The sequence below is a fragment of the Meriones unguiculatus genome, chromosome 1 (assembly GCF_030254825.1).
Source record: "Meriones unguiculatus strain TT.TT164.6M chromosome 1, Bangor_MerUng_6.1, whole genome shotgun sequence".
Lineage (NCBI taxonomy): Eukaryota > Metazoa > Chordata > Mammalia > Rodentia > Muridae > Meriones > Meriones unguiculatus.
The window spans coordinates 48,407,639-48,434,806 of NC_083349.1; the positions used below are offsets into that span (position 1 = coordinate 48,407,639).

The window sequence follows — 27,168 nt, forward strand, 5'->3', positions numbered from 1 at the left end:
TACATGTAGGACATCATGCTTTGTTTGCTGGCTTGGTTTTTGGAGAAAGGCTCTCACTGTGTAACTCTGCCCAGGAACTTGCTATGTAGACCAGGCTGACCTTGAACTCACAGACATCCTCTTGCCTTCACCTCCCATGTGCTAAGATTAAGGGTGTGTAACATCATGCCTGCCTGATCCTGCTTTTGTGGTAATATTCAATAAACAGGTATACAGAAAGCAAGGATTTGAGTCTATGCTTCACATTGCTAGTATCCCCGCTGACCACATTCTGCATATTTTCAGTTTAAAATTTTTTATAATAAACACATTACTTTTATAATCAATAAAGGCTCGTTAAAAAACAGATGTCCTAAAGGCAGGTGCCCTCCCCCAGTACAACGACCCACATACATCATCTTCCTTCTTTACTCCAAAAAGCTTTGCACACATGCACTCATCCTGCATGATAGGCCACAAATGAGAGGAAGGACCCATGAGCTGACAAACTAAATTTAGCAGACAGATCTGAGTTACACTTCTCGAAAACAACCCCTGAAATAGTCTGGGCTTACAAAACTAAAAGTACACAGGGTTGTCACTCTGGACTTCCCAAGGCATCTAGTTCTATCAAGTGCTCCCAGGAATCACATGTTCTTAAACGGAGTGCCACAGCAAGCTGTTACACAATGTCCTGGCAAACAGCACCGTGTCTCCGTGCAACACGGAATACCCGCAAATCAGAGGCAAAGGTCAACCGTCCTTCCTTTCATTTTCTTTGTTTCTCTGTATTCTTTTCTCCCTTTCCCTGTATTATTATTATTATTATTATTATTTGAGACAGAGACCCACTATGAAGCCCAGGCTAGGTTTCAATGTGAGGCTCTTCTCCCCCATCTGTCTCTCCCTACTCCCCCAACCCCTAGCCTCACCAGTGCTAGGATCAGAAGCATAGGCCATCATGCCCTGCTTAAGGTCAAAATCTGGAAATGCAATTCTTAACCACAGAAATCATCAATTGCCACATAAAGATTCACAATAAAAACATTTTTCCCAATAGACATTGAAACATGTAAATATATTTTATAATCTTGCTGCGCTTTCTCAGCAAAGATTTTAGGTAACTATGCTGCACTGCCGAAGCAAAGAAGGCTCAGGAAATGAATGATGGAAATCTTTCACACTCTAATCCACAGAGATGCCAGAATTATCATTCTTTTGCTTAGAGAGACAAAGGCAAAATATCTATTCCTCCTTTCACAAAGTTTAAAAAATATTTCTTTTGCAGTTCTATTTGTCAGGGTCTCACAGTTTATATAAGATCCCCTTGTAAACCTCCAGTCTTCTTTTTGGCCTAACGTCGTAACACAAACACACACGTTCTTCCTCAGGCCAACTGTCCATTAAAAGAACAGAAAGATGGCTTCTTCCTGTGTGCTTTGGATTAAACTGCGAAACAGTGCCAACTGGAAGGGAATTCTCAGACTGAAGTGTATATTATTTGCAGAAATAATAACAGTTTCTAATGACAAGGTTTTATTTTCCTAGGTAAAAGTATATGTACTTGGTTTGAACTCCAAAGAGTAGTGCGTCACAGGACTGTCACAACTGCCTCAGAACAATGTTCTCTGGGTATCACTCTATTTTTATACACAAGATCCTGAGCACTCACCAAAGCACATGTTATTTTATTTATGCTTTCCTTTGTTTTCAGTAGGCACAAAGATACTACTGTTTTCCAGTATAAAATAAAAACTATCTAATGGGCATGGGGTTTGGCTCATGGAAAAAAACCTTGTAACATTTGTATTTAGACATGGGATGGCCTTAAAGCATTAGTGCTCAACATGTCGATACATGACTACTGAAATCCCTTTCCATTCATGTATTGAGGTGACTGTGTAAGGGGGTGGGCTTTTGGAGGTGAGTATGTCCTCATGATATACCCCTCACAGATGGGACTAGTATCCTTATAAAAACTAGACCCAGGGCTGGCCTTCACCCTTCTACCACAAAAGGGTCTGGTGCTAATAGGCTCAGAGAAAGATATTGAACTGGCCACTGAGCTAGCCTTCCACTCCTTTCCTCCCCCAAGGATGGTCAGACATTTCTGTAGTTTATGGTATTTTCACAACAGCAGAGGTGGACAGGGACTCACCTCTTCAATACTTGGCTAAATAGTCTTCCTTCCCCAGGTGCCTGCCATTTTGTCGGACCTTAACTAAGCTATCTTGTGGTTGAGACTTTTGATACCTCATCTGAAAATGACAGTAAGCAGCATGATCGGTCCTGCCCCCAAGGGCTTTCCATCACTTTCTCCTGTCATTCTGAAATAATGTTAGGTCCTTAAAGCTGCAAGAACAGCATAGGAAACTGAGGCATACCCTTCATTAGCTTTGTGTCTACTTCAGAGAACTACTGCAGAGACGAAAGCCAGGAACTGAACGTTATAGCCTCAGCGACACAACCCACGTCCTTTCAATTTCACTAACTCCTCAACACCCCCCAACCCTGCCCCTGTGAACAGTTAATTTTGCATTTCCTTACTCTCCCCCACAGACAGTGCAGATCTGTCTGTCTTTCCTTGCTTCTCATGACTTGGGCAGGTCTGAACAAGACAGTATTTCTGTAGAACCTCTCTCAGTCTTTCTCTCAAGTTTTCTCCAGATTCCACTAGGGACATGCATTCGGACTAGAGCACCCAGAAGTGAAACATGTCCTACCCAGTTATCCTGCTACACGTTACATGCTGGCCAACTGCCATTTTACTATTTTTATAATGCTCGTCTTGATCACATGTGAAACTTTTTAATTGGAAGAATTATTTCTATATCCATGATTATGGAAAATAGGAATGAGATGTAAGCTCTGGAATTGGATAATCTTCGGTTCAATGACCTTGCTACCAATTTTTGCCACCAGCCACAGGAAAGTCTCTTTTATCTTCTCCTGTCCTCTTCTGGTCAGCGTCCTATAACAACAATGCCAGCTGTGAATGTAAAGAGGACTAATGTATAAAAGCATGGAAAGCAACCATGACTAGAATTTAACACAATTCTGAGAGATCACATATTATTGTTACTTTTAAAGTCACTTTTATTTTTAGAGATGAGCCAAAATAATGTTAGATGGAGCGGCATTGTGGTTTGACCTGGAACCTTCTGCCTGGGCTCATGATTTGAATCATATTCTCTAGCTTGTACAGCTATTGGGGGTGGGGGATAGGTGTCCAGAAAGTTCAAAAGTAGGGCCTAACTGGAGGAAGTAGGTCACTAGCGTGGGTATCCCCGAGGAGATATTAACCATGTCTCCTCTCTTCTCCCTCCCGCACACTCATCATGATGTGATTAGCAGTCTTCTGGCACAAGTCCCAGTCACCTCGACCTCCATGCTCCAGAGACTGACAGCAGTGGGCGGGGCCCAGATGAGCTGGATGGTGTGGCCAAGAACCAGCATCACACTTCTCACATCTCCGCTTACTCCATTTTTTCTTCGGATAAACAGCTGGATAACAAGAGCTTGGAAATGGGAAGGCATCCATAATGCAAATGAGGCAGAAGCTGAATGTCTGCTCTCTGCTACAGACAGCTTTCCTACCACTCTCCACAACCACCCAAACGCAGCTGTGACCACATTTAGAGCCTTTGCCTTGGGGTGCCTGTTACTGCTGTAGCCCTTTAAAGCCCAAATACACAGCAAGCAAGGCTCTTCAGCTGGACTCTTCAGAGTCACTGTGCTCTTCAATCTGTTTTAGAATTACTCTGAAACCAATCACAAAACTCAGATGTTAGCAATACAATAGCCAAGAGTAGGAATCTCAAAACTATGCTTCATATATAAGAATTCCCCAGTTCTCAGGGAAAAAAAAAAAAAAAAGTCAGACATTTAGGTTCAAATTCCACTCTGTTAGAACAATAATGAGCACACCAAGGCAAAAGGCCCTGAATCTGATCACAGTTGGTCTTTGGGGTAGTTGCAGAGGGAGCACGGTGGAAACTATCGACATGAGAGAGTCTGTGGTGTTATCAAATGGTTCCACGAGGGGCTGTGCTTGCTACCCTCTGGCGCATGGCATGGGTGTCATGAAGTGAGGGCTTCCCCGAGCATCTCCAGACCCTTGACAGGTGCGGTGAATCTCCCCAACATCAGATACAACATGTATAAAACAAAGAGGAAAGAGCACACTCCAATTCCCAGTACTTCCCAAAGACAAACAGCATTCCAGGGAACAATGTCTAGGCTCTAGGCAGGAAACAAAAAGCCAGGCAACCCACTTCTGTCCTGCATCTCCCGCTGTTCTCTAACTTACAAGGATGGTATTTTTAACACCATCCATTCTTGCACGGCCACTGTAAGACCTGAATACAACATATATAGAGAAATCATTTAAAAACTGGAGTACTGCATGGATCATCGTTGTACCAGGGGCTAGTAAATTGATAAATAATGAACAATTTTCTGGTGGATTGTAATGCTCTAAAATGAAATCCCAGCAGCTGAGACTGGGGCAGCAATCTGTGAGGCTGATTATGAGCCTGGGCTACACAGTTCCAGCTCAGCCTTGTCTATAAAAATGCGGCCCTGACTCAAAAACAAAACAAAACAAAAAACCAATCAACCAAACAACAACAAAACACATGCTTCTTTCTATGCAATCAGAAAACCAAAATGGATCTAGTGACAGACATTTAGAACAGCAGTTCTCAACCTGTGGGTTACAACCCCTCTGAGGGACAAATGACCCAGCCTTTCACAGGGGTCACGTAAGACCATTAGAAAACACAAAATAGCAGTAGCAAAATTACAGTTATGAAGTATCAATGAAAATAATTTGATGGTCGGGGGTCACCACAACATGAGGAACTGTATTAAAGGGTCACAGCTTTAGGAAGGTTGACAGCCACTGACTTAGTCTCGTTATCCTAAGCCATGATTGCTTTATGAGCTGAAAGAATGATACAAACCATTATGACTTAGATTTGAGCCTTACTTCTAAAGCTGCACCATGTAATAGGCGCCCGCTTCCCCTCTCGCTCTACGAGGTGGGGACGTAGCAGTCACACGCTGTGAGTCTACACTCACAGTGGTCTTCCTCCAAAGCCCAGTCTACCCAGGATAAGTCACAGGATAAGGACGGCTGAAATTCAACTCCACAACACAGCCAGGACACAGTTCAGGTGTCATTTCAGAATTAAAGAAAAGTCAGCAGACAAAAAGTAAATAACTGAAGAGCAAACACAGGAGTAAACCACGAGGGTGAAACGGCCTGTTACCTAAGACCTGCTTTGAAATACTGTCTCCTACTTCAGACTGAGGCGGGACAAATAGGAGAGAGAAAAGGAACCACAGAAAGTTGGTAACAATACTGAATAATAAAGATATCAGATTTATTTTACTACCCTGCATTTAAAAAGTGACATCATATAAGTTACTTCCATTCTTTTGTCATGTACTGGTTCCCTGCAGTACCACAGAGCATTAAACTTAAGAATGATTTTAAAGAGGAATATTGGCATTTCATCTGTCATATAATCAATCTGATTAAAAATAATACATACACATGAGCATAAAGTGTTGGAAATTTTTAGGAAGAATATTAACCACAAGAACTAGAGGTGAGTGGTGAGATGAAGACACAGAACAAGTCAGGGCTGCTCTAGTGCCACTAAGCAAAAGAGCCACTGTCACAGCAAGCCAAATGTTCCTTCCACCAAACCCTGGGCACCTGACCCACCAGGGCTGCTCCACAACTTACCCATTCACACCTTTGATCAAAGTGAGTCCCGACTCTGGAGGTATACACACACATCAACATGTCAATGTCACCCAGACCAACTTTCACCCACATTCACTTCCTCAAACTTAAAAACAACAAAAACAAAAAACAAAAAACGGGTTAGACTATAGTGAAAAGAGATAAGAAAGGTGGAAAGACCAAACTCAATGTGCAAGACTGCCTTGTGTCCTGCTGAAAATATGAAGCCACTGAACACAAGTGTGGCTCACCATCTGATGAGCAAATACTCACCAAGTCTTTAACTGGTATTTTCTTACTCAACCTACACTTTCTCCATATTTCTTGTCTAGTTCCAGGGCAGCCAGGAAACACCACAATGACAAATAAGGAGGCAGGCCAGGAAGGAAGCAGTATCTTTAGAAATTCCATTTCATTAGGTCACTGACCTGTCACCCAGTTGATCAGCAGGCTTGATCAGGGCCCTGAATTCTGATACCAATCAGCAGGGCCGTCGGGTCCTTTACTGACATCTGCTCTTCAAAACCTCAAAAGATTGTCTCAGTAAACTATATATGGGAGGGCTGGCAAGGTGGCTCAGAGGATAAAGACACATGCACCCAAGCCTGACACCCTGAGCTGATCCCCATGATCCACAGGGTAAAAGGAGGGAAATGGCCAAGTAGTTGGAGTGCACACCCTGAATCCCAGCACTTGGGAAGCAGAGGTGGCAGATCTCTGAGTTCAAGGCCAGCCTGGTCTACAGAGCGAGTTCCAGGACAGCCAGGGCTAGAGAGAGACCCTGTCTTAAAAAAACAAAGGAAAGAAAAAGGAAAAGACTGTCTTTCAAGTTGCCTTCTAACCATTTGCCTGCACATGCCTATACTCAGAAGCACTGTGCACAAACACACACAAACATACCACACAGTAACTTTTTAAAAAGTATCTTTATGTTAGCACAAGCAGCCAAGAATTTTCTGGTGAATGCTAAAGGTCTACTCCCCAAATGAGGTCTCCTTTGATCTTACATGGGCCACTACTCAGCCCATCTGCCTGGAGCAAGGTCCTCATTACTCAAATGTTTGGAGAGACATCCTATCTCTACAGATACTACAAAAGAACAAGGAGAGCTGCCTGTGACCCAATGTGCTGCTGACATCTTTCTTCTCTGAGTTTTAAAGAGCAATCTGTTTTGCTTGAAAACTAATCAGTCCCCATCTCCCAGATGAAGCGCATCTTGTGAGGTTTTCCATTTCGCTCTAGCCACCAGGAATCCCACTACCATCTGGTGGGCCAAATCTGACCTGTCACCCAGTTGTATGTAAAGGCCCAAAGTTGATCCCTGAAGGGCCTGAGCCTAAAACTCACCTTCCATTAGGAGACTCATGGATTCCTACTTTAGGAGACTTGGGTTCCAGGACACAATGGCATAATGAGGACTGCAGGTGTGGCACAAGACAAGGCAGCTTCACACCCCGCTGGAAACTCCAATCAATTGTTAATAGCTATCCATATTGTTGGTCTCCCCAAAGGCTGTGACTTTGTGTTCTTTCAACAGGTTTGTACAAATTCTGAAACCAGACATCATAAAATGGAAACCAAACTAAATAAATCTGAGGTTATGTTAAATAAACGTGCACTAAGATAAGCATACTTTTTCAGACAATTACCCATTCCTTTTGTTTTAATCTACTTTTAAGATCCACTCTACATAATTCTTTGCCTTGTCAGCATCAAATTCTTAGCAACCAATCTGATATGAATGCTTAATGAAGAAATTAAAACGTTGATGTTCAATGACTGTGACTGTGTCTTAAAGTTAGGTCCTGTAACAACCCGGTATATCACGAACTTTGTCCACTAATTAATTTGTACAGACTACTTATAGCTTTCATCTCCAGGAAGAGCTTAGTAGAAACGCCTGGGTTAGCACACGTATAAGACACACTCCAATGTCTGGAGATTACAAACTCCAGGCCGTCCACCCCCAAAGTCATCAGTCCCAGGAACTAGGCCATAAGTCACCAATTCCAGGAGCAAAACAAACCATAAAATTCCCTACCCAAGGAACAGCCTGAGGACAACCACGAGAATGGGAAAGTATCTTAACTCAGGGTGGGGCATCAGTGCTGGGCAGCCCACCGACCTTAACATTCCTGAGGCCTATAGATAGCTCGCTCAACGTTAGCTATGTTAGCTTGTCAATCCAAGCTTGCCCTTGCTGAGTACCATCCAATCGTGTAACTGCTAAGCTGGGAATTCTGGGTTCGTGCTCAAACCCCAAATAAAAACCCTGCCATGGAGCTGCTCGGGCCTCTCCCCTCTGATCTACTGCATTGGTGATGGTGGAGATGCCGAGCTTGAGCCCAAGTAAAGCTCTTTGCTCCTGCGTATGTGGTCTGGCTCCTGGTGGTCGTTGGAGACCTTAAGATCTGGGTACAACAGGAGGGGAAGAGAATTTGTGCCTGCTTGTTCTCTCTACCGTAAGTCTATGTTTTTGTGGACAGAGCCCCACCCCAAACAAAACAAAACCCTTTCCTGGTACTGATCTGCCACACAAGGTTGTGTGGGTTTGGAGTCTGGTCCTTACTGTGATGTTGGGAGGGGTGTGGACCTCTAAAGGGTAGACTATACAGAGAGGCCCTCAAGTAACTGAGAGTACTGTGCTGAAGAAGGATTTCCGTTGAGTCCAGCAGGATCACCGTGATTCCAGCAGAATCACCGAAGACTGAGCTTTTCTAAGGGAAAACGCACACTGGTCTCCTCTCTAGTTTACGGTCTGGCCATGGGAGCACTTCAGTTTGCATAGACTCATTCTTGAAGGCACTCACCATCAGGCCCTCGGTAGGTGCCAAACTCATGGAGATACAGATCTTGGGTTTCCAGCCTTCAAAGCTGGGAGGTAAACAAACCTTTGGTTACAAAGCAGTCTGTCCTAGGTGTTTCATTACAGTACCAGGAAACAGACTAGTCAGTGGCTCACCGTTCCCATTAGTACCTTTCCTGGCAAAGCAAAGGTTTTACTTGAGTGGTTAATCACAGTAGTTTCTTCCGCTCCAGCTGACCAAGCACCACAGATTCTTCACACAAAAGGCCCAGCAGCATCTCTGTTCTCCTCTGAAACTTCACAAGCCAGGCCTCCACCTTCTGCACTGCTCTCAACACTGAATGGCTTTTCTAGCCCAAAGTTCCAATGACCTTCCACAGTCCTCCCAAAATCATGTACACGTCTGTCACAGCAATACTCCACTATCCACTAGGCTGCTACCAATTTCTGTCTCAGTGAGGGTTTCTATTGCTCCAATGAAACACCATGACCAAAAATAAGTTGGGGAAGAAAGGGCTTATTTGGCTTACCCTAAGAAGCCAGGACATGAAATCAAACACGACAGGAGACTGGAGGCAGGAGCTGATGAAGAGGCCCTTGGGGGTGCTGATATGGCTTGCTCCTTGTTGCTTGCTCAGCCTGCTTTCTTCTAGAACTCAGCAAAACCAATCCAGGGACGGCATGATGCGCAGTGGTCTCCCCATCAATCACTAATTAAGAAAATGCCTTACGGCTGGCTCTCATGGAGGCATTTTCTCAACTGGGGGTCCCTCCTTTCAGATGACTCTAGCTTGTGTTGAATTGACAGAAAACTAGCCAGGACAGTACCCTTCACACTTATTATTATTATTATACACAATTCAGAGTAAAAGCAAGTTAAGTTGTTGGGGTCTCTGAGACAACTCTAATAAATGACTCCTCTGAGCAGTTAAGGAGCAGGTAGGTAATGAACCACTACAGCTCATTCTTGTTTCATTATTCAGCTTCTGCTTAATCTTCAACCTGAATTAGTTCCTCCCTCTGTAATATACGGTAATACAAGCAGATGACTTTCATTAGAGTTAGATGACTTAAGTCTGGCAATGCCTTTCCCACATTATTGAGCAATGTTTACCAAGACGTGACTGTATTTCCTTCCATACCTGCTCCAGCAGGTTGGACTTGTTTTTGCTATTAAGGGATTTAATAAAGTTATTAACTAATGAAATGCAAGTCTGAGGGGAAAAAAACGAGCTGTTAATTCCATAAAACTAAATTGAATGTTTTAGTGGGGCTTGATAAGGGTGATCAGGCGACAGAAGAATGCTACCAAACTTGCATTTAAGACGACGTCACCATTCTAAAACGGAAAAGGGACTTAAAAACCCCCAAGAACTCGGCAGTAGGCTGCTGTTCAAGGTTTCAATTCTGGTACCCCTTTAAAGACTTAAGGACAGGCTGCATGGAGCTGAAAAAAGCCATATAGTTTATTACTTTTTACGTTATTTACTTTTGCATAATTTGGGCCAGTGAGATGGTACTTACTAGAAAGCCTGATGATCCTAATTCAATCCTCAGGGCCCACACGGTGCAAGGAGGGAACCAACTTCTGTTAGTTGTTGCACGTGTATGCCCTCCATCTAATCAATAAATTAATATATAATAATGAACCTTGGTTATTCCCCTCACTATTTCTAATGTTTGGGACAGATACAATTTTATCATTTTCAGCCTTAACCAAATTGTTCAACTGTGGATCTCAACTTTGCTGCTGGCAAGGTCTAGTTTCCTTTCCACTGCATTTTCTGCCTTTCCCAAATTTAATACACACACACACACATGCACACATATAATTTGTATATATGTGTGTGAGTTCTCAAATGTGTGTATAAGCACTACATGTATGTGATACCGGGGCCTAGGAAGGTGACTTGAGGTCAGAGCCACTGGAACAGGAGTTACAGGTAATTGTGAGTCACACAGTGTGTTGGGAACCTAACCTGGATCCTGTGCGAGAATAAAGTGTTCTCAACTGCTGAGCCTTTCTCCAGCCCCATCACGTTTTCTGACTGAACAGCATCAACACTAACAAAGTTTGTCTCCATCAAGTCTCACGCTTACCTCACTGTCCATCTCCTTGGCTGTCCTTTTGGATAGGGCTCGGTGTCCTCCTCTGGAGGCCCACACTTCTGTTACCCTCTTATCCTTACACAGTGTCCTCCCCCTTTATGTCTGCGACCTGTCAGCTATGAGCTGAACAGAGCCCAGCAAAGGCAGATTGGTATCAGCATGTTTCTCTTCCCCGGGATGCTTGTCCTGCAGAAGGCCCATTCACAGCATCTGAAGCAGTTAACAGGTCAAGAATAATCAGAGCAGAGCAAACTTCCTGTCTGTGGAAAGGGTAATGTTCGGGGCCTAGGCTAAGTAATGAGCAAGTAAGTCTTGAGGAAAATGAATTACGAAGCAGAAAGCAGCAGAGTCAAATCTCACTGTGACTCTGGTGAACTTATCTGAGTTTTTCTAAAAATACAGGTACGGCCATGCCCGCTTCACAAGAGTCTAGATGATACTGCCACACCTGCCTCACAAGATTACAGGTGGTACTGCCACACCTGCCTTACAAGATGCCACAGATGATAGTATACAAGGCATGGACTACAACCCAGGCACGGCTGGCTCTCAGAAAACTACTACTTATACTAGACATATCATTTTTATTTATTGTCTTAGTGACTTATTGCTGTGAAGAGACACTGTGACCAAATCAACTCTTATAAAAAGAAAGCATTTAATTGAGGCTTGATTACAGTTTCAGAGGTTTAGTTCATTATTGTCATGGCAGAAAATGTGGTGGGGCACGGACAGACATGGTGCTGAAAATGGAGCTGAGCTGAGAGGTCCTGCATCCAGATCCCACGGCAGCAGGAAGAGACTTTGGGCCTGGCTTGGGCTTCTGAAACCTCAAAGCCCACCTCCACTGCCACACTTCCTGCAACAAGGCCACACCTACTCTTCTTTCAAAAAGTGCCATTCCCTGGTGAAGAAGTATTCAAACAGATGAGCCTATGGGGCGGGGGAGGCTTCTTATCCAAACCACCACACCAATTCTTCACATGCAGTTCCTCCTGCTCTCAAGTTGGGTTCCCTTTTTCATGTCTCTCATCCCTTAGTTTCTGTACCCTAAGATCCTCTTTAAGAACTGAATGAAAATAGTTTTAAAAGTCTGGAGAGATGGCTCAGCAGTTAAGAGAACTGTCTGCTTTTTTGCAGGACGGGGGTTTGAGTCCCAACACCCACATGGAGACTCCGAACGGTCCACAACAGCAGTTCTGAGCTCCAATGCCTCTATGGGTATTGCATATGTGTTGCACAGACATGTGTGCAAGCAAAACACCCATACACATAAATAAAAACAAAGCTAAACACCAAAAAGTTAACACTCAAAGAGTATCTTATAAGTAGTTTTCTCCCTACTCCCCAGTGGTTCCCAAGGCAGTAGCCTCAAAAGGGCTATAGAGAAAGACGTGTGACAAAGCCATCTTTACTGCAGGTCTACACTCCTTCTTGGGCGTGCTGCTGGGAATTCAGAAAGCATGGAGCACTCAAAATGTAATCATCTTTTTATTCTTTTTTTCTCTCAGAAATAAAGTAGTCAGAAGGGCGTGCTTGGTTATTTCTGTACTCTCCCTTAACTTCAAGAGCAGAGGTCTTCGGAAAGTGGTAACTATTCACTTAAAAGTGGCAATTAAAAAGAAATATAAACGCTCTGTGAAGAGAAGCCACGACACAGACCAAGAAAAATCTGGAGTCCAGGCTGAGTTGCACACGCAGAGAGCACAAATCCAAATGCCCCCAGGCCTCTCAGGAGCCCTGGAAGACTGGTCATGCCTCCAGATATGGAAACGTGAGACAACGACAGGAGAGTATTTTTAATTGTCTGTGTAATCACACGTTTATTAGCCTTTCATCTAAAATGGTTTATAATAGCTATAAAGGAATAATTAAAAAATTGTAAGGGACTGGAGAGACGGCCTTGCTCTCAGCAGCCACAGAACAGCCCACAAACGCATGCACCTCCAGCTCCAAGTGATTTCATGTCCTCTTCTGGCCTTCGTGGCACCAAGCGCACGTGTGCTGCACATACATACATGCAGGCAAACACGCATATACATAAATAAATCTTTTTAAATGTATTCATTTACAATAATACGGAGCTGAGTGCCAATGGCTTGTACAACATTTCTAAGTAATTTGAAGTAAATACTTCACATCAAAAACAGGCTTGGTTTGTTTTGACCAAGAGGGTTTTAGTATTATTTCTCACAGCGCCACATTCCAGCTTTCTTGCTGTTTGGACAGTGTGCTGCTCGTAAAGCCAGCACTCGTTCAGCACTCCATCAAAGGGGAGGGGAAGGGCAGAGAATGCAGGGGGGGGGAAGAACTACATTTATTTTCTTTGTTCTTTCTAATAATCTGAATTTTAGAAGGCAGGATTACTTAGTGCTTTCGCAAAATAAATCAAGGTGAGTGACATACTGAAAGAAATCTTGCTGTTCCACAGAAAGTCCACATGAACGGATCAATAAAACACTATGTTATATTACAACCAGTGACACACAGAGAAATATGTTTGTAAGATACTAGCAAATAAAAATGCTGAGAAAAACAATGACTATAAAGTAGGGTGCATGAGAAGTATACAGAGATCATATGTGCGTGTACACATTATATAACTGCACATATATATTTGAAAAGCTAGGTATCAAATTATTCCCCATGACTGGAAGTACACACAGTGGAAGGAAGGACTGACTAGCAGAGTGTAATGAAGCAATGTGGACACCACACCGCTGAGAGTTGCTGTTGCTGGGTGGTATTCCCAGAGTTCCCACACGCTCTCCACGTCTGTTTAATGTGGCTGTCCATACTTCCCTATGGGAGAGGGTGGTAAGGACAGAGGCCAGGAGACTCTGGAACCACGTGATAATGACTTCAGTCTTGGCTCTTCTGTTTACTTGCCCTCGAATCAGGAACAAATTGCTCAAGCACTCTGAACGACAGCAGCCTAAGCCGGAAAGAGCTGCGCGCAGAAGACACGCCGTGCAGAGCGTAGCGCGAATTCTAACATCCTATCAGTAAAAGTACGACGCGAAAAGTGTAATTTTATGAGAGGAAAATTAAGTATAAAACTACAGACACTGACTTACTCTACCCCAAGTGCATTCAGTGTCCGTGTTTAGCAGAATATACTTCGAAATCACAAATGTCCTCAGATTCTACCTTCTGGCCAACACTGATGTAATCAAACTCCCTACGGGCCGCACCAAGGCCAGAGGGTGCCTGGGCAGGGAGCTCCCTGGAGGCACAGCTCAATGTTTTGTGACCAAGTCCTCCTGCTGCTGCCCAGCAACTGGGCTGCCTCACGATGACAATAACCCACATGTTGCATCTGACCAATGGTAAGGACGCCAGAAACACAAATGTTAGAAACACTTAGGCCTAATAATTGACCTCAATGGGACTTCTAGCCTCAGCTAGAAACACACACAAAGCAGGGTCAATTACTAACATTGGGGACAGCAATGGGGAAAAATTGTTTGCTACCTCGCTGAAAGACAATGGTGCTCTAAATTGGCCCCCGTTCTCCTACCATGGGCAACGTAAGAGGTTAAACTTTGACAATCTGAAAATATTTCCTCTTAATTTGCACCGCATGAGAAACAATTTTATCTTATAGGGTCCTGTGCTTGTTTGTGCATATATCACGAGCGGGTGTATGTGAAGCCCAAGGTCACTTCTTTGCCTTATTTTTTAGACAGTGTCTCTTTGCTGAAACTGCAGCTCACCATTTTGGCTCAACCGCCTGGCCAGCGAACCCCCAAGGCCCTTCTGTCCCCACGTCCAAACGCCAGATCACAGGGACCTGGCTTTTAGATAGGACTAGGATCCCCCTTCCGGTCCTCATGCTTGTTTTGAAAGCAGTTTGCCCATGGAGCCACCCCACCAGCCCTACAAACTTGTAAGGAAATGAAGGACATGTTGGCTGTAGTGATTTATTCTGAGTGATAGCCACACACAACTCACAAAAGCTCCTGTCAATTTACACGTTTTTCATTTGCCACAATTGATACCACAATTCTGTTTTCATTTGCTCCACTTCTCCAGGGACAGCTGGTTTTCTACAAAGGAGGTTGCTTACCCTCAGACTTGTCTTAGTATAACAAATCCCAGAAACTCTTATTTCCAGAAACTCCTTTTTTTTTTCCTAAGTAGATTCTGTTGCCATATTCATTTATCATCCTGTGCAAAATGTCGAAGATAAATACACAAGTGAATTTCCATCAGCCTTATTTAGTCAACTTGATTAATAACTTAGAAGCTGAAGATGCAACATGGACCAAAGTGGTACCAAACTGTTGGACACGAGAAGTGATTTGTGAGGCTTCCCTTGTCAGAGCACAGTCTAAATATCTCCATTTTATCTTTCGTGTTGATATACTGTTTAGAAGAGAGGCCTGCCCTCACCAAAATGTAGCAAAATTGTCTGGGCAAAAGCCTAATTAACGGCATCATTCATCCACGATCTCCTCAGACTGTCCTGAGATGTGTGTTTAACAAACACCATGACAGTGAGCACTGCGGTCACTCTGGGTAACCAAGGCTGTTCTCTAATGTGCCAGAATCCAATTATTTTGCTGTGCTCAGTGTCACTGAACAGTAACAGAAGTAAAAACCAGCCTCTCATAGCACTGGCTTTCAGAAAATTCAATCTATTTTTCCATTTGTGGCCTTTTGTTTTGGTAAATATTATTAGTTGAGCTGATTGCTTCTAAAAACTGTAAGAAGATCAGAAACAAAGCTATTAACTCATCACAAGTCAAACAGAAAGGAAAGGAGGCCACAATTCTACCAGAAATTAGGTCATTAACAGTTAAGAAAATACAATATGCCAAACCAAGGAAGTACTGTAGTATGGTATGGTGTAAATATGGATTTCTGAACTGTCAAAAATATTTAAAATCTGCTCAGGATATGTGTGGTTAATAAAGAATTGACCTACTATTTTCCTGGGATCTAGACTGAAGCTTCGTTTACATAAAATGCAACACATTTTATATTCAATTTTTATTCATTAGAATCCTTGTTCATTAAAGCAATCTGGAGAGAAATCAGATTTTTTCCTCCTGCATGTGAGACACCTTTTCTAAGACTACTCACCAAGGAGCAGACATGGCTACCTCACTCGCTGTCTGGAGAGTAACTGTGCACAGGGGGAGAAGAGGCTCAGGCAACAGTGGATAGAGTGAGCGGTCTGCACATTCAGTTTCTCCATGTGTGAGATAAATGAGGCACCGGGGAGCCCGCCCCAGGTGTCCAGACGCCGACTGACTAGCAGGCAGAACAGCGGGCCAGGGAGATGATGCACATTCCAGGGGTGCGTTTGTGAGATCCATCCAGTCGACTGGAAATGTCCCCAGTGACTCATCCTTCAAGTGATGTATCCCTGCTCACCTTTGCCTCTGCACCTCTTGTTCTTTCGGGCCACAGGAATTTTTCAGTAAACCACGTTCCATGAACAAGGTCTACATGGCCAGGATGTGGAAGTGAGGATTACCTACAACTTCCGACTGCACAGACGACCTCACAGGGTCACAGGCTAACCACATTCTGACGTTAATAGGCAAAGGCATGCAATCCTGCCCAGAGTGCCAATAAACTGATGAGGGCCAATGCAACAGCGGGGGAGGTACCAATGATGAGCATTCGCTCCTTATAGGCAGTCTGGGTAAACAGGATGCCACAGGTCTTTGTGAGTATACACTTGACTAGGACCAGTGCAGATACCCTGCAGCCCTGAACTTAGACTATTCAGCCGAAACAGCACAAAGTAAGGCCAACTTTTCGCAATCAGCACCATTCTTTTATTTTTTTTTTTATTTCATTATTTAAACAGTATGCTTAACATTCCTTTCACTAAAATAAACGCAATGGTTTTAGTCAGAACAAAAAGCCTAAAGACAAAAATACATGTAATGTATACTACATGTAATGTAATGTATATGAAGTAGGACTAATTTTTCATGCTTAAGATGTGCTCATGTAAGTCAATATAACAGAAAAAAGGATGATCAGGGAAATAACAAAGGGAAATTAGTAAGAGAAAGAAAAAAATAAAAGCACAAAATGAAATCAAAGAAACAAAGAAGAGTGAAAAGATTCTAAGTCTTAACCCAAATTGAGGAGAAACAAAAGAAAACAGACAAAACCTCTAACTCACCACACTGGTACAGTTAATGCCACGTGATTTACAGGGTTGGCGGTGTGGAAAGATGCAGCTTTAGTTAACAATACTGCACCTCAAAATAGCTGCGAGAGGGCTTCAAATGCTCTCAAAGGAAAGGATCGGCAAGAGTCTAAGGCGGCGAATGTGTTAAAGGCTTCACCTGATTACTGCAAACATATGTGCATTACCACTTCACTGGCCATCAGGCACATCGCTCTCAGTCTGTGGCCAACCCTGTCTAAACAGCGAGTTCCAGACCAGCAGAACTACACAGTAAGACCCTGTCTCAAATACCTAATAACTTTTCTGTGGCTTGTAAGTTTGAACTAGTATTAGCAGTATATCGTGAACAAAAATTAAGAATGCAAATTTGGCTTAAAATAAAACGCGGTATCCTTTGTAGAATCCATTTTGGCAATGTTTATCCAGCAAGATCAATTTGCATTTAACCTCTGGTCCAGAAACCCCAGTGATAAGAACTTAATGAACAGATCTAGCAGACAGATTTCCACATAGTGCAGAAGACAATCAAACAGCTGCGTGTGACAGAGGCATAATCTGGCACCTATTAAAATGCTTAGAAAGAGGCCAAGGTAACATTACTCTATATTCTTTTAATAAAATACCATACCATCACCAAAGCCAAAAGCCAAGATTTCTGTGTGTGGTTAGGCAAACTCTCCAAAATACTGTAAGTATAGAAAGCTTCCCGAGACTTCTGATAAAATTTAACATTTTTATTAAGAGCAAATGGTGATATGCCACAAAAACTCCCTTCCTGAGGAAAAAAAACCCACCGGTATATTAACACATTTGATGGCAACCTATACATCTCATCTATAGCTTTTGATTAGTTTGTGTCTTACTCACAAACATGTTTTGCTTCTTTTTTTAATGTTACCATGGTTACCAGGATGTAAGATTACGGGTAACTATCTACTCTGTTTTATGCTGTTACCCAATGAAATCTAGTTTAAAATATATGCAGAAAACTTACAGAATGTATAACAATCTTTAAAATGTCTGAACCTCCCCCAAATCCATCTAATGACTATAACGTCCTTCAGGAGTGTTATGAGGTGAAGACAAAAAAGGCAATGCAGAGGAGACGGGACAACTCTCAGTCAAGGTTAAGGCTGAGTATGTCTAATGTATCAAACAGAATGTTGACTTACACATTGCACTGTGTTATTAAACAAGAGACCACAAAGAAAGCCAGCAGTTCAAAGCAGTAGAGGGGGAAGGGCTCTTTGCAAGCGCTCCTGGACAAGAAACACACTCATGAGTAAACAGAACACCCACCTCGTATGAATAAAATCAGAACCCTGAAGTGTATTATCATGCTTTTCTGAGAGATAAAATCCTCTAGCTTCAGCTGCGCTATGCACCTTCGCATTAGGCAAGACATGTGAAATGTCATCAGGCCATGTGACACCTGATAAAAGCTGCTCCAAATGCTTCCCATGGCTTAGGAGGCAAACAAGAGACAGAAATCCGATCTCCAATCGGCCCCTAGGATTGAATCACTACAGGGACGAGCCAGGAATAAACTCAGATGTTTTAAGAAGGGTGAAACAAGTGCCATGCTGAACAGAAGAAAACCCGAATCCTGGGAAGATGGGACCTTTTCTCCCGTGTCAGTTACTGATCTACTGCCTCTCAGATACAAATGCAGCCTTTACCTCCTGACTGGAAAACTCCAATCTGGGACCTGCGTGTTCTTTCTTTTTTCACTTGTAGGCTGGCATATGTCGGTTTGAATTTTGTGGGCAGACGGCGCTGGAGACTGTGGAGCAAGGAGCTGCACTTCCTGGCCACTTCCTGGCGCTGAGGCCTTCTCACAGCAGACAGCCTGGCTTCAACAGTGTTGGAGAAAGACGCCTACTAGATGGGTGACATTTCCCTCTGAATAGCTACCCTGGGCCCTTCTAAGAAAATATTTTCAGTAAGCTCTGAAGGCAGGTTTGTAGCATAGGGCACCATATTCCTTTCTTGGCCATGTAGTGTGCCAAGACCAGTGAAGTACGGATCAAGATCTAAAGCTCAGCTGTGAGAAAGGGTTGTGATCTCTTCTTTGGACACTCCCTTAAGAGTCTCAGGAGTGGTGACTACTCCCTATATTGGCTATATTTGGGTTCTGTTTACATAAACCTATGAGGTACATGTCATACTTAAACCTTAGTAACATCTATGTTCTTTAAAGCCTGAAGTCTTGGTTAAATCATCTTCCCCCAACTGTTTAGCTAAACAGAGAAAACTTCACTAAGAATAGAGACTCCCTTATTTAGCCCGGGATGGCGCGGTGCTGGCTAACAGCATGCTCCTACCCTATGCGGGCACGCGACTTGTCAGATGACCTTGTTAAGTTCTTAAGAAAGTGAGTCTGGGCACAGTGACAGCCTGGATACGACAGAGCAGGGAATTGTGAGAAGCCAAACCTAATAAGGGTAGACACTCTCAGGAAAGAGGTCCCATTAGAGCACTTGCTGTTTTTCTTTTTCTTCAGTCCAGGGAGAATCATTCCTTGCTTATTCCCTGAGCAGATACCCCGGTGCACCCCTTGGCTCTTTTCCCAAGAGGATTCCCTTGGAGTCTTACAGGCCTTACACAATTCATAGGGCACATCTCTGTGAGTCCCAGCCCTGCTCAAGTTATGAAGGGCGTTTTCTTTGTTGGTTCTCTGTTAAGAAACACTTAGCTTCCTATCTCTGTCTGGTTTTCCTGTAGCCATAAAGGAAATGCATTTGATTCCCAATTCTGCTGAGAAGTCAGCCCCTTAGAGCAGGTGCTAAGGCTTTAAGAAGTGCCTCTCTCAGGGCCCTGAGCTGATGATTTTCAAGCTGCTCAACAGTCTACAAGTCATTCACAATGCCCTTAGCTTACGGACATAATCCCAGGGCTTGAGAGGCAGGAGGATTCCCATGAGTTTAAAGCCAGTCTAGACTGCAATTGTGCTTTCCAGGCCAGCCTAAGATATGTAGAAAGACCTCGTCTCAAAAAGACAATATACAACATATAAAAATCACAATTAACACAAGTGAACTATAGAAGACCATTTCGGCACAGCAGTAGGAATTTAGGATTTACAGAAATTTTCAAAGTACCACAGCCTCTGGGATCCAAAACGCCCAAGATCCTGGATCCAAACTATTATCCCGAGAATCAAACAAAAGCATATTTCACAAACTTCTAAGAATGTTTAGCAACACAAAAACCACATCAAAAATTCCGCAAATTGTTCATCACGAACTGCTTTGGTCAGGGATTTCTGCAGCTATTTGGTAGTTTGTACAATTTCAATGAGAAATGACAGGGCCAGCTCACTAGCCTTGTAACTGCAACTACAGCAGTTAACTCTTTTTTTTTTTTTTTTTTACTCATGCATGAGTCACTCACAGAACAGAACCTTACATTTCCTGTGTGAATAAGCACCTAATGACAGTCATTTTTCCTTTCAATATTTTTAAGCGATAACAAAAGGTAACAGTGTTAGGCTGTCCATCACATTCCTGAGCTGAGAAAGGGGACTCCTGTGGTAGACAAGCAATGCTAGGGGAGACAGTTCAGCTTCCAGGGCAGAATCTTCTTGGAGTCACCACAGCCCATGGAGTGGCCCTAAGCTTTTTTGCTAAACACAAAGTAACACTTAAGTGAAAATGCCAACTGGATATTCTACTGTGAGAAACATGAGCAACAATGTAGGTCACGACGGTACCTGCTGATTGGCCAGGACAACAAATTCCAATCCTAAGAAGGCAGAGCTGGCATGCAGCAGCGATTCATGGAGTCTCCCTGCACGGCCAGGCCCTGTGGGGTTCAGACACTCTGTGGAGTTCAGGGATGGCAGCCAGCCCACCCTGCAGGTCAGGCTTTGTACATAGGCAATCTGAACTCCGGAGCACACGGACAAGCCCACCAGACGTCAGACTGACAGAGACCTCATACAGCTGCCCTAGGGCAGGGCCCTTTCTCTATGCACTGGCCAGACTGACCTCTCAAAACTGTTCTCCTGGGGTTGGAAACTAGTTCAGCAGTTACCAGCACTACACTGTTTTTTCCAGAGGACCCAATTTTGGTTCCCAGCACCCACATAGCATCTCATAACCATCCCCAACTCTAGTTCCAGGGGATCCAATCCCTCTTCTAGACTTCTTGGGCACTGCACACAGGTGGTGGACAGGCATACGTGCAGACAAAGCATTCATACACATAAAATAATAAAATAAAAAATTTAAATTGGTCTTCTAGCTCAGACTCCAAGTTCTAATTCTCTCAGCTTCTACTGATAGCTCCCTTCAGAGGCATGTGAAGCAAGCTGCAGGGCTAGCCGACAGGCCACTGGACCTCCTCTTACCCTCTATACTTTTTCTACGACCCATTCATTACAAGCTTATTTTACAGTTTCTTTCAGAGTGAGCCTTCTCCACCTAGTTCAGAAGTGGGTAAGTGATCTGCCTCTTAGTCCTAATATAGAATACACAACCCCAAAGTGTGACAGGAAGCAATCAAGTTCCAGGGAAAGGGAGCTTCAGGGAGCTTCTGAGAGGAGAATGACCTGCTTTAGAGGAAAAACAAACAAATAACAACAAAACGAGAATGTAAGCTCCCATCCTGTATTTAAACAACACAAGCTCTGACGCTTAAAGTCTAAAGTGTACCTAGTCCTTCAACAGAGACAATGATCCATTTGCTTTAAATGCTTTCACTCCTTCCATGTCCAGAATATGTTTGGCCTCTGGGTGATGCCCTACCCAAAAGCACAAAGAAATCTATCTTTATGCTTTTAGGCTAGGCAGTCTAGAAATTGGGAGTGTGACAGTCCCAAATCCAAGAAAGTGAAAGATTAGAATGTATCTAAAGTGGAGAAGTCACTCACACCCATAAGGTCTCAAGAAGACAATCCTTGGTGGCATCCAAAATTATAGTTTTCCTAGTCTTTTAGTTTATTTACTATTAGCCTGTCTCATAATTTGGAGAGTAGGAAAAAACTAAACCACCACCAACAAATAGATTCAAAATGCTTAAGCACAGACACTGGTAGTATTTATAGCAGAGCAATCTCCAAATTTAAAGTTCCCTTCTCGGTGAACTAACCTCATTAAACTCTTGGTTTACAACCCTGTAAGAAGGATTCTTTGAGAGTAAGGTTTTTGGCCAATGCTGATTACCTGGCAACTTCCAGGCATCATGGGGCTGTCTGATGTACTATCTTGTATTTTTGTCCAATCAGAACTAGGTTAGACTGATGGTTAACTTAACCAAGGGTTGCATGTATTCACAGTGCTTAGTCTCAGCTGTGTGTTTTGATGCCCAAGCCGAATGGCACCCTATTGTACATGCCACCCACACTACGGCTGCTGTGATCCCCAGCATTCACGGGGCGAACAAGCTGTGAATTCTACCCCTGCTTCTGCGAGGAGATGGTGCTTACTTACCCCGGCCACCTTACAGGTTCAAGCCTTGCATGTGAGGATTGTACAATTTGGTTCTCTTGGTGTGCTGAACACAGTTAACAGAGCACCCTCCAATGATACAAACCTGTTCAGTATTGGGAAAATTAATAAACTGCAAAGACTACTCTGCAAAGACGCTCATCTACACTCTTTAAAAACACATGTGGTAAATGCTCTTATGGTAAGCTGCACGCGCTACAAAGTGGACCGTGGGGCTTGATACAAAGAGAAGGTCCAAGCAAAGTGGCCACATGGTACTTCTGTATTGAGGATGGCAATGCTGAGGCCTCCTCATGGCTGGGAGTGCTGCTTACAGCCTAAGACACTGGCATATATTACGAAACCACACGAAGAGGAGGAAAATCACAGAAATACACTGCTGTCCACAAACACTTACCAGTTCTTACAGCAGAGCAATTCCTGAACACACAAGCTCACTTCTTGGCGAGTTCCAAACTTAAGTAAAGCAGGTGGCTTTTGTTTTCCTCACAACCTAAGGACTTCCCTCCCCATCAAGAGCACACTCCTCCTTGAGCAATCCCTCTGCCCTGCCATGAGCACTTCCTCCCCTCCACAGGGGCACCCAGCACTTCTTCCCTGGTCCTTCCCTGACAGGTCAAAACTTCAGCTCGACAAACATTCATCTCTCTTAAAATTGTTATATCCTTCTGAGACTAGAGAGGTGGTTCACTGGTTAAGAGCACTTGCTGCTTGGTAACGGACCAGAGTTCCATTCTCAGCACCCACATGACAGCTTTCAACCACCTGTAACTCCATTTCCAAAGGACACACTCTTCTGACTTCCACAGGCAATGCATGCACATGGCTCACAGACACATACGTGCAGGCAAAACACCCATGTACATAAAAAAGTTTATGCCGTTTTTGCAGTAAAGACAAGAATTCCTTCTTTGTTATCTGGGAGCTTTCTAAAAAAGCCAAATTCTTTGTCCATCCTCTTCCTCTTTCCAAAGATTACATTTTAGTAAGTACCACCCAATTCCATTCTCCTTTTCATGAAAACAAACAAAAAAACAGATTATCAGATAATACTGTGTGGTGGTTACAATAAGAATGACTTCTTCCCCCATGGGCTCATATCTTTGAATGCTTGGTCACTAGGGCCTGGCACTACTTGAAAGGATTAGAATCATTTAGAAGCTCGAGGAAGTTTGTCACTGGGGTTGGGCTTTGAGGTGTCAAAAACTCATGCCAAGCCCAGTGTCTCTCTCCCAGCATCTCCCTCAGGATGTAGCTCTACTTCTCCAGTGCCACACTGGTCTGCCCCTACGTTCTCTGCCATGATGATACTGGACCAAGCCTCTGAAGCTATAAGCAAGCCTCCGATTAAATACTTTCTAAGTGTTGCCTTGGTTTCACAGAAATACAGCAGTAACCAGGCAGAAGCTGGTAGCAAGAATAAAATATTGCTGTGACAGGCCTGACCATGTTGCTTATTGGCAGAATGCAGAGTTTGGGATTTTGGACTGGAAAGGCAGTCGGAAGCTTTAAGGGAGATTGGGGGTGGGGGGTTAATGGACCATTTTAGTAGGAACACGGAAGACAACAGTGCTCAGAAGAATGTAAATCATGGCAGCACAGTCAAAGAAGGTCCAAAGGACAAGAATATTATTGAGTAGCCTAGACTTCTTGTGACATCTTGACAAAGAATGTGTTTGCTTTTTGTCCTTGTCTTAAAAATTTGCCAGAGGCTAAACTGAAGAGTCTTAGATTAATGGCAGAGAAGATTTCAAGACAGCTTAATGTGGACTGTGCCCCGTGGTTACTCAAATCACAAAGCAGGTACACTGGAGAAGAGAGATTCGAGTATATGTTCACCTTATTTCCAAACCACCATATATAATCCTCCAGGGAATGGGGCAAATATATTTGATCATGGCACCAATGATTTAAAAAAAAAGAAAATACTCAGACACCTGAAGATTTTAGAATTTAGAATATACTAAGTTTGAAAGGCTTCCTCATAAACATATCCTTTCAGCTAGCTGGTGATATTAGCCAAGCCAAAACGGCTATTCCAATTTCACAAACACAGCAAGCACTCAGCTGTTAAGCTAGAATTTCTCAAGCCTGCACAACTGACAGTTTAGGTTAAGTCCTTGTCATTGGACCATCCCAGGCCTGTAAGATGGATAGCAGCATGCCTGGCTCCAGACAGCCCCAGTCAGGACAATAGAAACTATGTGTAAAACTGGTCTCTGAGGAGAACCACAGAGTCAGCTGACTAAATTGCACAAGGAAAAATTATACTAAGTTCAGGAACTAGTCTGCTATACCCTGGTTCAGTATGCATTCCTCTGAAAACCAAGCTAGAGCTCCTCATGGGAAGGTGCATGTAACAACACCAGGGGGCACAGACAAACTCTGGTGCCAGCCATCTGCATCTTTCTATTACCCGGGTACCACCCCAGCTTCTCTACGCTGAGCACACCCGGTGTCTTGAACCACTGCTCCAGGGATTACAGACCCTCTCCAAAATTTCACTGTGCACTCCAGCAGGGATTTAAACACAAACCCAGTACGCACAACCACCTGCCTCAAGGTGTAATACTGTGACAGCAGAAAAAGCCACAGCAACAACAGTTCACTAGGGTCAGACATGAAGTTTACTATGCTCTAGAGCAGTTCTCGTGGATTATCTACTTCAATCCTTCAACGTCTTCAACCGCTTATGAGGTTAGGTAGTCTTCTAGTTCTGCTTTGTGATGATGAAATGGAGGCCCAATGAGTTCCAATAAGTCAACCAAGTCCTGCGGAAATTGCATCTTCTAGGTACGCCACCTCTAGTAATCCGAGTTCCCCCGCTTTATCAAGGAACATTGCTTAAGACTGCTCAAGTCTGACTTCACTATGCTCCCAACCAGACTTCTTTGGAGATTCTGTGACAAGCTCACGTAGCCATAGTGCTGTCCAATCCACATTTTTCTTCATGGAGAGAGGACCTACACGACACTTTAAATGGCGTACTGACACTGACAGGCCACACTTATGCCACTGTCCTGAAATACTTGCCCAATGCCTCCACAGAAAAGAACTGAAGTAAATAAACACAAGTGATCTTTTAGCAAACATATGCCAGATACAGAGACCTTGAGGGTCACTCCTTGTAGCCAAGGCTGGCCTTGAGCTCCGGATCTGCGTGCCTCTACTTCCCAGGGAGTAAGATGGCGGGCATGGACGACCACTCACAGCCCTCCTCACTGGCTTTGTAGGTGATCCTCGTCCATCTTTTCAAAAACATATTTTGCAGTTCTGTTGGACAACACCATATACTCTGAATCCAAAGCCTTTAGAACTGACCATCTACCTGCTTTTGAAAACCTAATTTCCAACATCCTTCTTTCCTGTGATTTTTTTTTTCTAAGATTACCCCCAACTGGCATATTCTATTGTGTGTTCTTAATGTGTGTGTGTGTGTGTGTGTGTGTGTGTGTTTCTAGTACCAGGAAGCAATCCAGGTCCTTGAGAGTGCTCTGAAACTATCACTGAACTACACCCATAAGCCCACGTATGCTCTTTCCACATCCTCAGGCATGAATGTCACTTAAAACAGCTAGAATGTAAAGATAAGGTAGCCAAGGCATCCTTGGCTTGAAAGGTGGTGGGAGTTCCATGGAAGACAGAGGTAGGTGAAGAGGTGGGGGTGAGCTGGAGTAGGTGCCTCATGGTCTTCCAGGAAGGTGGCATTGGTTTTCAGTATTATTTTTATTAGGTTGTTGTTTTTTTTTTTTCATCCTGGTATGCTGGCAGATGGCTATCACTGGTGAGATACTCTACAAGAATAGCTTGAACTCTCAGTCACTGAACCATCTCTCTACCACCTACCTCACCATTTGAAAAAGCAAGTTTAACACTAAACGAAGTGCCAAGCTAACTTGAAAACTCTTTCCACACAGCATATCAAACATTTCAGGTGTGCTCTTGTGCACAGTCACCTGGGAAGGTCTTAGGATGGAAGTCCTCACATTTGGAGAAAGCCAATATGTCCTTCCTAGCAGGAAGGACATATTCAGAATCAGAGAGCTTAAGAAAAAAGTCAACAAGGATTGATAGCCCTGAGGCAGCCACGTGTGTCAAACCATCAAGAGTGTAGGTCTTGCTCAGTTAATATTTGAAAACCTCAAGCTTCCTGAGTAAATATATTGTTCTGTGAACTTTGAGACTCGGGCACAGGGGCACCAAGGATCTTTTAAATCGCTTGGAAATCTGTTTCAAACCAAAATTCTCCTCAGGATCATTTCACATCAGTAAAATCGGCCCTCTGTTTGACAGCTATTAGAGCTACAGGGGGAAAAAAACAGTCAATGCTAGCTTTTAACAAAGAAAGTAGCTGTGAGATGGGAAGCAGGTCACACCAAGCCTTTAACTATAAGGCAGGTATAACACACCTCCCTCTTAGCTACTGTGAGCATCAGTGAGGGGCGGAAATGGACACAAACCACCTCAGTTGTTGAGGTAAAAGGACATCCTTAAGTGTCCAGCTTTGTAACAACTACTGGATGAACAATCCACATTTAATTATGCCTTCAGATTTTAGGTTTCAAAGTTAACAAGCTGTTTTCCCATTCTCTCACCACCTGAGGGGGCCTTCCAACCATCCAGTAGCACCCTTCAGGCTACTTTTCTCTGGACATCATGGGGCTGTTACTGAGGATTTCACCCGGACAGTGGAGCAGTGACAGGAACACAGCTGGCTTAACAGCCCAGGAGCTTGCAGAGGCTGCTGGGTACTCAGAGGGTAACTAACATCTCCAGTTATTAACAAGTCATTTGAATATTCCACTTAGAAGTAACTTCTTTCTAAGTCAGTTGCCAAGAATTTTACTCTGCTCTCCCTCCTTCTCAAAAAAGCATCAAGTCTACAGCTCCATAAATGCAGAAGTGCAAGGAT

At 43.6% G+C, this 27,168-nt stretch overlaps 1 protein-coding gene across 11 annotated transcripts in view; it reads right to left on the minus strand.

The window, feature by feature from the left end:
* Positions 1-27,168, minus strand: part of Sgms1 (sphingomyelin synthase 1) — a 258,253-nt gene that overhangs the window by 51,778 nt on the left and 179,307 nt on the right. Inside the window, exon 1 of one of the 11 annotated variants that reach the window (XM_060388384.1) lies at positions 7,082-7,263. The exons of the other annotated variants lie outside the window; for them this stretch is intronic. The gene's annotated coding sequence lies outside the window, so the exon portion shown is untranslated. Of the gene's footprint in view, positions 1-7,081; positions 7,264-27,168 lie in introns of those variants that run through there. 11 annotated transcript variants of the gene reach the window in all.